The 14,114-nt window shown below is 36.1% G+C and overlaps 1 protein-coding gene across 1 annotated transcript in view; it reads right to left on the bottom strand.

Annotated features, from left to right (window-relative positions):
* Positions 1 to 14,114, bottom strand: part of LOC308305653 (uncharacterized protein C14orf132) — a gene marked incomplete at both ends in the record, with an annotated part of 55,654 nt that overhangs the window by 24,246 nt on the left and 17,294 nt on the right. The gene's annotated exons all lie outside the window — the stretch shown is intronic.

The raw sequence follows: 14,114 nt of genomic DNA, 5'->3' as shown, positions 1-14,114 counted from the left end.
CTTAATTTTTTTTAAATCAGCCTCATGGTGGCGCTATAACAGGCCGATTTGTGGTTTTACCTATAACTCTACCGATCAGTTTCAAACTTTGTAAGCGCACTCCCTAGAGGCCAAGGAAAAACCCTTTCCCTGCATTTTTCACATCAGCCTTTTATAGCGCCACCAGGAGGCCGACTTATGTAAAACACATTTTTTCCTATTATTCCTTGAGATTTTATCCAAAAATCATGCAAATTGGTACACAGTATCTCTATAGTCATGTGATCAAGTCCGATCCGTCTGATATTTCATATTCCATCCTAATTGGCTAATATTGGCTTCCAAAATTTGCAGGATTGCTCCGTTTTTGAACAAAATGCCTCAAATCATCAACGCAGCTTGCGATTAGTGTGACATTTGCCACACATTATTCCCACTAGGTCAAGGAACAAATGCTACCTTTTTCACATTGGGCTGTTATAGCGCCACCAGCAGGTAGACTTTAGCAAAACACATTTTTGGAACACAATGCTTCAAATCATGCATGCAGCGTCCGATTGCCATGAAAGGTCTAAGGTGAAGAACATATGCCACCCTTTTTACATTGGCCTATTATACAGTGGCACCACCAGGACGCCTGGCCTGGTGGAGACCTGTGCTCGGAAGAGCACTGCTTCTAGTTTCTTATCGATTTACAGACGCACCTAATTGTCTCCACCAGCCGAAGGCATGGGGGAGAGTATGTTTTCCCCTCCGTCCGTCCGTGCGTCCGTCCGTGCGTCCGTCCGTCCGTCCATGCGTCCGTGCGTCCTCAAAGTTTGTGTGCACCTAATCTCAGTCGCCGTTGGCCCGGTCGCTGCCAAAGTGAGCACACACATTCCCTGGATGCCAATCTAGAACCTCTGCCCTAATTTTTTCAAATGGGCCTTTTCTAGCGCCACCTAGTGGCCGATGTTCGCAAAACACATTTCTGTGCACTAGTCTTACAGATTTTGTCCAAAAATCCTACAAATCGCTAGGCAGTATCTCGACAGTCATGTGATCGACACGGATCTGTCCGATTTTGCATATTCCATCCTGATTGGCTATGCCTCAAATCACAAACGCAAAGTGCAATTATCATGAAATCGCGCACACACGTTCCCACTAGGTCGAGGAAGAAATGCCACTTCAAATTTTTGAAATCAGCCTCATGGTGGCGCTATAACAGGCCGATTTGTGGTTTTACCTATAACTCCACCGATCAGTTTCAAACTTTGTAAGCGCACTCCCTAGAGGCCAAGGAAAAACCCTTTCTCTGCATTTTTCACATCAGCCTTTTATAGCGCCACCTTTGAGCCGACTTGTGTAAAACACATTTTAGGATATTACGCCTTCAGATTTTCTCCAAAAATAACACAAATCAGTACACAGTATCTCTATAGTCATATGATCAAGTCTGATCCGTCTGATATTTCATATTCAATCCTGATTGGCTAATATTGGCTTCCAAAGTTTGCAGGATTGCTCAGTTTTTGAACAAAATGCCTCAAATCATCAACGCAGCTTGCAATTACCGTGAGATTTGCCACACATATTCCCAATATGTGAAGGAACAAATGCTACCCTTTTCACATTGGCCTGTTATAGCGCCACCAGCAGGTAGACTTTAGCAAAACACATTTTTTGAACACAATGCTTCAAATCATGCATGCAGCGTCCGATTGCCATGAAAGGTCTAAGGTGAAGAACATATGCCACCCTTTTTACACTGGCCTATTATACAATAGCACCACCAGGACGCCTGGCCTGGTGGAGACCTGTGCTCGGAAGAGCACTGCTTCTAGTTTACCAGTGTGCTTATTGCAGACTGCACACTCTGGTCTGCTTTAGGCTGTTTTTTCTTTCTTTTTTTGAAAACTATGAAACTATGAAAAAGATACTTAGTATCTGACATATGAAAGCAACTCCCCCGAAAGCACTCAAAACACCAGAGGGGACATGAACTCCATGACACTTATAGATGAAAAGACTGGAGTGCCATTATTACACACTTTAAATAAGACCAGCAGCTTTATAAAAAAAATGACAGTCAATCTCAGCATGAAGAATGTGCATCGAGATAACGTGATTATGTAATGCCATTTAGCCGGTATGGAACTGAGAATGAGCATTGGCCAGATAAATGGGCTAGTGGTTCCTGCCATTTTTAAAGCATGTTTAATAGGAAAATAATCAGGTCTGTGAACTGTTGAACCTTCATGTTCTTATATCTACTCATTTCTACCAGGGGCTGATATGCAAAAAATCTTGCTCTCTTACAGTTAATGCATCTCCAAGCAATTGCCTTTTGTTCATTACAGACATCTTTCCCAGGTCTCATGTTCTTATCTGTCATTCTGGATACAGCATGGATGGAAGGAGGTATCAAATTGAAACTATTCCAAGTCTTCAATATTGTCTGAGAGTTTGAATATGATGTAGTAGGCAAATATTGGGGAGGTGGATGTGAGATGTGAGAACTCGAGCAAACACCATTTGACACATCTAGGAAGGATATGGTGGGAACATACTGTTGTACACCTCTATCAAAGTCAACCACTTCCTCTATGCCCTCTTCATTCCTTCCACTGTCTGTTCTCTTAAACGAGACAGATGAAAACCTTAAGAGAAGAAAGCCAGTGACGTAGAGTGGCTCCAAAACCAGAACAATAAATCATAAGTGAAGGCACAAGTAAACGCCATGCTTTTGAATATTGGCCCTTCACCTCATTATTTGTCCTGGTGTGGTGTGTGTTACTGAGGTACATATACCATGGCATCAGTGACATGAATGCTAACGAATACCTGTTTTGTGCTTCTTTCTTGTTTGAGTGCATTGAGTGCTGACTATGCTGGTGTGTCAGGAGAAGAGAACAGGTGCGCTTCCTCTGATTGCTGCCACTGATTGAGAGGCTCAGATGTAGTGTTCCATTTTAATCTGGACGCTGACGCGTTTCGGCACGAAGCCTTCTTCAGAGCAAGTTAAAAGGGCTATCCTAGTGTGAGTGTGAGTGTGAGTGTGAGTGTGTGTGTGTGTGTGTGTGTGTGTGTGTGTGTGTGTGTGTGCGCATGTGTGTGTGTGAGGGAGAGAGACATTTGACAGTGTCCCCCTCTGGAAAGTCAGCAAGGAATAGGGCGAGGCCGGTTGCCGTCCTGGAGAGACAGGGCCTTTAGGGGGATGCTCCTCTATGTGACAGATCTATCAATTGAAGCATGGCTGAGACTGGCAAACAGAACCAGGATAAGCCCGGAGCCCTGTCTCACCACATGAACCCTATATGGGGTGAACATTTGGCGAAAATAGCAGATCGCAACGCATTGCGAAACACTGTATGTGCTTCTATAGATTTGCTATTTTGGCAGAAAGGTTTGGCGAGGAGAGAAAAAAGAGCAGACTACGTTTATAGAGTTAGCGCTTAAAACGTTCGGCTAGATCAATCACTGGTGACTTAGGGCCGATGCATACTCCACTTTTAGAGCAGAATTAATTTTGTTTCGGTTCGGGGAGACACAAAATCTCGGCAGCACCGAACAGCCGAATTAATGGTTAACGGTTAACGGTAACCAACCCCCCACCCCAACTCTGAATAACGTCATATTGTAGTTTGGACAGAGCCAAACCGAAATAAATTCGTCTCTAAAAGTGGAGTATGCATCGACCCTTAATGTACTGTAGGTATACCTTAGCTTAACTAAAAACGTTTTCTGACATTGTACTGTATTGGAAACATGTTTGAATTGTTATATAAATTGTTATATGTTATATACTGGTGTGGTAAGAGAGTGGTTAATATGTACACAATATGTGCACATTCTTGGTATTGTAGTGGTGTGCAAAACCAATGTAAGGATTCAGATAGGGGAAACTCTGATATAGCATTTCATGTTGTCACTTTGGAGACAACATAAAGTGCCTCGTTGCTCTCAACTTAATATTCGACAGCTGCATTGTGATTCCCACCTATTAATCCATGTTTCGTAATGCTTGAGGACGCCTCTTTTCGAACTAATGAAGTATGCACTTTTCATTTGTAACCAGTGAGGCATCGCTGCCATATGCAAATCATTCAGGAGACACAAAAGCTCACATTGTTAGATCTATTTAGCTACTTTGCTTTTCTATTTTACAAAACTGTCTCGACAACATGAAACGAATGAATGACGACAGTGAAAGAAGCAAGAACAAGGCCAAGTAAACAGCTTGAACAGCGACTATTTGGACATTCTGTAAAACGGTATTCCCGGAACGTTTTGTCTTGCAGGGTGGAGAACCAAGAAAACGAAATTGTTCCCTTAAAGATGCCTAATTCTGTCAATGAATTCAGGCATCGATTTGCCTATTTCTTGCATTTTACCTGTTCCCTTAACAATAACTTAAGGACAGTACTGTCTTCCCTTTCTCCATTGTTCATTCTAAAGTAGAGAGAAACAAATGAAATCTCTGACTAAAGCTGGTTGCACACTGATGCGTATTTTCATTGCGAAATGCATTTTTCAGGGCAAGGAGAGAGAGATAGAGAGCGAGGGACCCAGTGGTCCGAAAATAAATACGAAACGGGCGGCAGCGTGCAAACATGACTGACATAACGTGAAGTTGATTTATTTATTTACGTGCTCCGAGATTCGTTCCTATATTCGGCCGAAAAAACACAGCAGTGTGCAACGACCTTTATACTGTAAAAGTTGGCCTTATCAAAAACTTTTATTCTTTGTTCAGAAAAGAGAATGTATGGTGTTATCTGTCATATTTAGAGACAAAGCGATGGCGATGGTCCAGTGGTTTGCAGGCAGCAGAGCAACACTGAGATTGATGGACAAAGAAAAGACCCACTGTAAAGTCAAGTCAATCTTCAAGGGACTCCAGGGACTTTTGCCTGACTTGCTTCCGTGGTTATCATAGGGTGACTCAGGTGCTCTGGAATTAATCTGACTTCTTTTAAATTAGGCTCCACTTTAGTGAAAGAAGGAAATTCATGAGGTGAAGGGCCGGCAGCCAAGTGAATATCCTACTAATGTGAAAAGGAATTTCAATCTTAAAGGGCAACATCTTAAAGTGTCAATGTGGATCTGGGAGGCTCGAGGACCCAAATCAGAATCCTAGCCCTAGAATTTCTGTGATCTTATACATATAACACTTGTGTAATAGTCCAAAAACACAGCCATAGGTCGATCCTATGCCCCCGCGGTTAGCAGATTGATCTCTGCAGCACTTTATGCATACGCGGCGCTACTTGTGTACTCAGACAATATTTCATTTCTAAGACTTGGAGTCAGATATTGTCCTTTAGTTTCATATCCCGTTGAAAGTTCTGTCAGAAAACGTGTGTTTAGTAAAATATCTCCACTTTTCCATAAGATTCACATGGACGACATTCTCTCTGGCAAGGGGCCCCACAATGAGTACAGGACTGAATATATCAAAACTTCCTTTGGGAACTACAAACGTATGGCGCACACAATTGGAATGAGGTGTGATTAATTACCCCACACCAATCTCAAAGCACCTGTCAATTGTGTGCCCCATGTGTTTGTGCTTCACAAACACGCATGTGTTCTCAAAGGAAGTTTTCATATGTTCAGTCCAGCAGTCATTTCAGGTCTGGCCCCGTCGCTGACAGAGAATGACGTCCGCGTGAACTAAGCTCGTGGAAAAGTGGAGACATTTGACTAAATGCACGTTTTCTGCCAGAAACTAGAGGACAATATCTGACTCCAGGTCTTAGGAATTCATTATTGGATGAGTACACAAGTAGCGCAGATACTTAAAGTGCAGCAGAGGTCGTGGAGGTACCGTGGAGGCATATAGGACTCTAAGGCTGTGTATTGGGAATATACAAAGTGTATACATGTAAGATCACAGACATTCTAGGGCTAGGTTGAAACCCTGCTCGACCTGGGAAATGTGACTAAAAGGGAACGTAATAAATGTCACTCCCTCCCTCCCTCCTGCATGCACAGCACCTCTTCAATTCTACAGGTGACAGAGTTCAGTAGCCAACAGTGAAACCCTGGTTCACTTCAGCAAGTGCATGTCTGCTTTGAGCTCTCTCCACAATTATTAAGCTAAGCACTGCCCCATTTAGAGGAAAGTTTATTTGGAGTAATTTAACTATTTTAATTATTTCCCTCCATTAACATATCCCCTGTATTTCACTTGAAATAACCACAGAAATAATATGCACCTCTTAAAACTACGGTACTCTGTTCCATTATGTTGCCTAACTTGCCTTTTTCCGTGCACACTTGCAGCAGACTGTAACTGTAGGCAATTGAGAAACAGGTCAAGTTGGAGCTTGAAATTCAGTTTGGCTTCCAAATGATACCTTGGAGCTGGAAAATGTCATAAGTACACACACAGATGGCAGAGGATGAGCTGGATGGCACTACATAACAGGCCAGAAACTGAAGGGTGCATGCACATGTTGCCCAAAAAACACCTCTAGCCAACTACATCTAGCCAAGCAAGAAATCATGCAGGGATATAAAAAGAACAAAACATTTTGTTCCCAAATGCAACATGCTCCTCCCAAAGTCAGAATAGTTGTCATATTGTGTGTAGAGTGTATAGGCCTATGTATGACAAATCCAAATCTTTAAATGGTCACATCAGTAAGCTTGATAATATCCTATCCAGTGCATTTGTTTGAATGATGGAACACATACAGTCTACACACCAAAGTGTTGGTCAGAAGATATTAAATTAATGTTGATATTAAAGAAATGTAATTTCAACGTGTTGACATAAAAATTGCCTAACAAGTAAATCATCTATGCTTTCATCATTCTATTTAAGAATAGAATAGTGCTGCTCATACAATCGCACTGCGCGTGCCATATGGCGCATGTCCTCGCCAAACGGTTGTCTCTTGAAAGGTCGCCGGCTGTAGTAAAAATGATAGACAGTGAGTTGTAAAAATAAGTGGAGTAGAGAACCTAGAAAGCAGTGGTCCGTGTCAAACAGAAAGAACATCACTCAACTCTCTCAACAACCAGTAATTAAAACGATTGATGTCAGCTGGTCAGCTCAACAATAGGAACTTGTTGACTTGACGTGCCACGCCCTCGGCTTTAAACACTGCGGTCACGCCATCTACTCTTCAGGAAAAGCTGGTCGCGCTATCCTCACTTCAAAATATGTTGCGCTTCTACACGGCTGTTTACGGTTTGACAAGGGGATGGTGCGTTCAAGGCGAGCTGGTACATTAGAATTTCTAGACTTTCGAGACCAAGGGTGTATAAAATATGGAACTACATACTATTCAATCAACAGATGCTTTAAATTAGACCCCCCCCCCCACGTAGTGATGTCAGTAGCTCATATACTGAATGAATACGATGCATAGTAGTGATGTCTGTAGCTCATACTGAATGAATATGATGTATAGAATAGTGATGTCTGTAGCTCATACACTGAATGAATATGATGTATAGAGTAGTGATGTCTGTAGCTCATATACTGAATGAATATGATGTAGTGATGTCTGTAGCTCATATACTGAATGAATATGATGCATAGAGTAGTGATGTCTGTAGCTCATATACTGAATGAATATGATGCATAGAGTAGTGATGTCTGTAGCTCATATACTGAATGAATATGATGCATAGAGTAGTGATGTCTGTAGCTCATATACTGAATGAATATGATGTTGTGATGTATGTAGCTCATATACTGAATGAATATGATGCATAGAGTAGTGATGTCTGTAGCTCATATACTGAATGAATATGATGCATAGAGTAGTGATGTCTGTAGCTCATATACTGAATGAATATGATGCATAGAGTAGTGATGTTTGTAGCTCATATACTGAATGAATATGATGCATAGAGTAGTGATGTCTGTAGCTCATATACTGAATGGATATGATGGCATAGAGTAGTGATGTCTGTAGCTCATATACTGAGCTCATATACTGAATGAATATGATGTATATAGTAGTGATTTCTGTAGCTCATATACTGAATGAATATGATGTATAGAGTAGTGATGTATGTAGCTCATACACTGAATGAATATGATGTATAGAGTAGTGATGTCTGTAGCTCATATACTGAACGAATATGATGTATAGTGATGTATGTAGCTCATATACTGAATGAATATGATGCATAGAGTAGTGATGTCTGTAGATCATATACTGAATGAATATGATGCTTAGAGTATTGATGTCTGTAGCTCATATACTGAATGAATATGATGTATATAGTAGTGATGTCTGTAGCTCATATACTGAATGAATATGATGTATAGAGTAGTGATGTCTGTAGCTCATATACTGAATGAATATGATGTAGTGATGTCTGTAGCTCATATACTGAATGAATATGATGTATAGTGATGTCTGTAGCTCATATACTGAATGAATATGATGTATAGAGTAGTGATGTCTGTAGCTCAAATACTGAATGAATATGATGTATAGAGTAGTGATGTCTGTAGCTCATATACTGAATGAATATGATGTATAGTGATGTCTGTAGCTCATATACTGAATGAATATAATGTATAGAGTACTGATGTCTGTAGCTCATATACTGAATGAATATGATGATGTTCCTAAGTACCTCTAAAAAATATTCCCAAACTTTTTTACTGTGCCAATAATTTATAATAAATTCTACAAATATTACCATAATCCATTCGCTATACTGCAAAAAGTATAAAATCTGATAAAAATTAAGAAGATTTGTTACCATAAAACAACTATGTCACCTTATTCATGATGTACCTAAGTACCTCTAAAAATATTCCTGACCTGTTTTACTGTGCCAATAATTTATAATAAATTCTACAAATATTACCATAATCCATTCGCTATACTGCAAAAAGTATAAAATCTGATAAAAATTAAGAAGATTTGTTACCATAAAACAACTATGTCACCTTGTTCATGATGTACCTAAGTACCTTTAAAAATATTCCTGACCTGTTTTACTGTGCCAATAATTTATAATAAATTCGACAAATATTACCATAATCCATCCGCTATAGAGCAAAAAGTATAAAATCAGATAAAAATCAAAAAGATTTGTTACCATAAAACAACTATGTCACCTTGTTCATGATGTTCCTAAGTACCTCTAAAAAATATTCCCAAAGTGTTTTACTGTGCCAATAATTTATAATAAATTCGACAAATATTACCATAAACCTTCGCTATACAGCTAAAAGTATAAAATCTGATAAAAATCAAAAAGATTTGTTACCATAAAACAACTATGTCACCTTGTTCATGATGTTCCTAAGTACCTCTAAAAAATATTCCCAACCTTTTTTACTGTGCCAATAATTTATAATAAATTCGACAAATATTACCATAAACCTTCGCTATACAGCTAAAAGTATAAAATCTGATAAAAATCAAAAAGATTTGTTACCATAAAACAACTGTCACCTTGTTCATGATGTTCCTAAGTACCTCTAAAAAATATTCCCAACCTTTTTTACTGTGCCAATAATTTATAATAAATTCGACAAATATTACCATAATCCATCCGCTATAGAGCAAAAAGTATAAAATCTGATAAAAATCAAAAAGATTTGTTACCATAAAACAACTATGTCACCTTGTTCATGATGTTCCTAAGTACCTCTAAAAAATATTCCCAACCTTTTTTACTGTGCCAATAATTTATAATAAATTCGACAAATATTACCATAATCCATCCGCTATAGAGCAAAAAGTATAAAATCAGATAAAAATCAAAAAGATTTGTTACCATAAAACAACTCTGTCACCTTGTTCATGATGTTCCTAAGTACCTCTAAAAAATATTCCCAAACTTTTTTACTGTGCCAATAATTTATAATAAATTCGACAAATATTACCATAATCCATCCGCTATAGAGCTAAAAGTATAAAATCAGATAAAAATCAAAAAGATTTGTTACCATAAACCAACTCTGTCACCTTGTTCATGATGTTCCTGAGTACCTCTAAAAAATATTCCCAAACTTTTTTACTGTGCCAATAATTTATAATAAATTCGACAAATATTACCATAATCCATCCGCTATAGAGCTAAAAGTATAAAATCAGATAAAAATCAAAAAGATTTGTTACCATAAACCAACTCTGTCACCTTGTTCATGATGTTCCTGAGTACCTCTAAAAAATATTCCCAAACTTTTTTACTGTGCCAATAATTTATAATAAATTCGACAAATATTACCATAATCCATCCGCTATAGAGCAAAAAGTATAAAATCAGATAAAAATCAAAAAGATTTGTTACCATAAACCAACTCTGTCACCTTGTTCATGATGTTCCTGAGTACCTCTAAAAAATATTCCCAAACTTTTTTACTGTGCCAATAATTTATAATAAATTCGACAAATATTACCATAATCCATCCGCTATAGAGCTAAAAGTATAAAATCAGATAAAAATCAAAAAGATTTGTTACCATAAACCAACTCTGTCACCTTGTTCATGATGTTCCTGAGTACCTCTAAAAAATATTCCCAAACTTTTTTACTGTGCCAATAATTTATAATAAATTCGACAAATATTACCATAATCCATCCGCTATAGAGCAAAAAGTATAAAATCAGATAAAAATCAAAAAGATTTGTTACCATAAATCAACTCTGTCACCTTGTTCATGATGTTCCTAAGTACCTCTAAAAATATTCCTGACCTGTTTTACTGTGCCAATAATTTATAATAAATTCGACAAATATTACCATAATCCATCCGCTATAGAGCAAAAAGTATAAAATCAGATAAAAATCAAAAAGATTTGTTACCATAAACCAACTCTGTCACCTTGTTCATGATGTTCCTAAGTACCTCTAAAAAATATTCCCAAACTTTTTTACTGTGCCAATAATTTATAATAAATTCGACAAATATTACCATAATCCATCCGCTATAGAGCTAAAAGTATAAAATCAGATAAAAATCAAAAAGATTTGTTACCATAAACCAACTCTGTCACCTTGTTCATGATGTTCCTAAGTACCTCTAAAAAATATTCCCAACCTTTTTTACTGTGCCAATAATTTATAATAAATTCGACAAATATTACCATAATCCATCCGCTATAGAGCAAAAAGTATAAAATCAGATAAAAATCAAAAAGATTTGTTACCATAAAACAACTATGTCACCTTGTTCATGATGTTCCTAAGTACCTCTAAAAAATATTCCCAAAGTGTTTTACTGTGCCAATAATTTATAATAAATTCGACAAATATTACCATAAACCTTCGCTATACAGCTAAAAGTATAAAATCTGATAAAAATCAAAAAGATTTGTTACCATAAAACAACTATGTCACCTTGTTCATGATGTTCCTAAGTACCTCTAAAAAATATTCCCAACCTTTTTTACTGTGCCAATAATTTATAATAAATTCGACAAATATTACCATAAACCTTCGCTATACAGCTAAAAGTATAAAATCTGATAAAAATCAAAAAGATTTGTTACCATAAAACAACTATGTCACCTTGTTCATGATGTTCCTAAGTACCTCTAAAAAATATTCCCAACCTTTTTTACTGTGCCAATAATTTATAATAAATTCGACAAATATTACCATAATCCATCCGCTATAGAGCAAAAAGTATAAAATCTGATAAAAATCAAAAAGATTTGTTACCATAAAACAACTATGTCACCTTGTTCATGATGTTCCTAAGTACCTCTAAAAAATATTCCCAACCTTTTTTACTGTGCCAATAATTTATAATAAATTCGACAAATATTACCATAATCCATCCGCTATAGAGCAAAAAGTATAAAATCAGATAAAAATCTAAAAGATTTGTTACCATAAAACAACTCTGTCACCTTGTTCATGATGTTCCTAAGTACCTCTAAAAAATATTCCCAAACTTTTTTACTGTGCCAATAATTTATAATAAATTCGACAAATATTACCATAATCCATCCGCTATAGAGCTAAAAGTATAAAATCAGATAAAAATCAAAAAGATTTGTTACCATAAACCAACTCTGTCACCTTGTTCATGATGTTCCTGAGTACCTCTAAAAAATATTCCCAAACTTTTTTACTGTGCCAATAATTTATAATAAATTCGACAAATATTACCATAATCCATCCGCTATAGAGCTAAAAGTATAAAATCAGATAAAAATCAAAAAGATTTGTTACCATAAACCAACTCTGTCACCTTGTTCATGATGTTCCTGAGTACCTCTAAAAAATATTCCCAAACTTTTTTACTGTGCCAATAATTTATAATAAATTCGACAAATATTACCATAATCCATCCGCTATAGAGCAAAAAGTATAAAATCAGATAAAAATCAAAAAGATTTGTTACCATAAACCAACTCTGTCACCTTGTTCATGATGTTCCTGAGTACCTCTAAAAAATATTCCCAAACTTTTTTACTGTGCCAATAATTTATAATAAATTCGACAAATATTACCATAATCCATCCGCTATAGAGCTAAAAGTATAAAATCAGATAAAAATCAAAAAGATTTGTTACCATAAACCAACTCTGTCACCTTGTTCATGATGTTCCTGAGTACCTCTAAAAAATATTCCCAAACTTTTTTACTGTGCCAATAATTTATAATAAATTCGACAAATATTACCATAATCCATCCGCTATAGAGCAAAAAGTATAAAATCAGATAAAAATCAAAAAGATTTGTTACCATAAATCAACTCTGTCACCTTGTTCATGATGTTCCTAAGTACCTCTAAAAATATTCCTGACCTGTTTTACTGTGCCAATAATTTATAATAAATTCGACAAATATTACCATAATCCATCCGCTATAGAGCAAAAAGTATAAAATCAGATAAAAATCAAAAAGATTTGTTACCATAAACCAACTCTGTCACCTTGTTCATGATGTTCCTAAGTACCTCTAAAAAATATTCCCAAACTTTTTTACTGTGCCAATAATTTATAATAAATTCGACAAATATTACCATAATCCATCCGCTATAGAGCTAAAAGTATAAAATCAGATAAAAATCAAAAAGATTTGTTACCATAAACCAACTCTGTCACCTTGTTCATGATGTTCCTAAGTACCTCTAAAAAATATTCCCAAACTTTTTTACTGTGCCAATAATTTATAATAAATTCGACAAATGTTACCATAATCCATCCGCTATAGAGCTAAAAGTATAAAATCAGATAAAAATCAAAAAGATTTGTTACCATAAACCAACTCTGTCACCTTGTTCATGATGTTCCTGAGTACCTCTAAAAAATATTCCCAAACTTTTTTACTGTGCCAATAATTTATAATAAATTCGACAAATATTACCATAATCCATCCGCTATAGAGCTAAAAGTATAAAATCAGATAAAAATCAAAAAGATTTGTTACCATAAACCAACTCTGTCACCTTGTTCATGATGTTCCTGAGTACCTCTAAAAAATATTCCCAAACTTTTTTACTGTGCCAATAATTTATAATAAATTCGACAAATATTACCATAATCCATCCGCTATAGAGCAAAAAGTATAAAATCAGATAAAAATCAAAAAGATTTGTTACCATAAACCAACTCTGTCACCTTGTTCATGATGTTCCTAAGTACCTCTAAAAAATATTCCCAAACTTTTTTACTGTGCCAATAATTTATAATAAATTCGACAAATATTACCATAATCCATCCGCTATAGAGCAAAAAGTATAAAATCAGATAAAAATCAAAAAGATTTGTTACCATAAACCAACTCTGTCACCTTGTTCATGATGTTCCTGAGTACCTCTAAAAAATATTCCCAAACTTTTTTACTGTGCCAATAATTTATAATAAATTCGACAAATATTACCATAATCCATCCGCTATAGAGCAAAAAGTATAAAATCAGATAAAAATCAAAAAGATTTGTTACCATAAATCAACTCTGTCACCTTGTTCATGATGTTCCTAAGTACCTCTAAAAATATTCCTGACCTGTTTTACTGTGCCAATAATTTATAATAAATTCGACAAATATTACCATAATCCATCCGCTATAGAGCAAAAAGTATAAAATCAGATAAAAATCAAAAAGATTTGTTACCATAAACCAACTCTGTCACCTTGTTCATGATGTTCCTAAGTACCTCTAAAAAATATTCCCAAACTTTTTTACTGTGCCAATAATTTATAATAAATT

This window comes from Nannobrachium achirus, assembly GCF_963921795.1.
Source record: "Nannobrachium achirus genome assembly, chromosome: 20".
NCBI classification, from domain to species: Eukaryota; Metazoa; Chordata; class Actinopteri; order Myctophiformes; family Myctophidae; genus Nannobrachium; species Nannobrachium achirus.
This window is presented reverse-complemented; position numbering and strand designations above follow the sequence as displayed.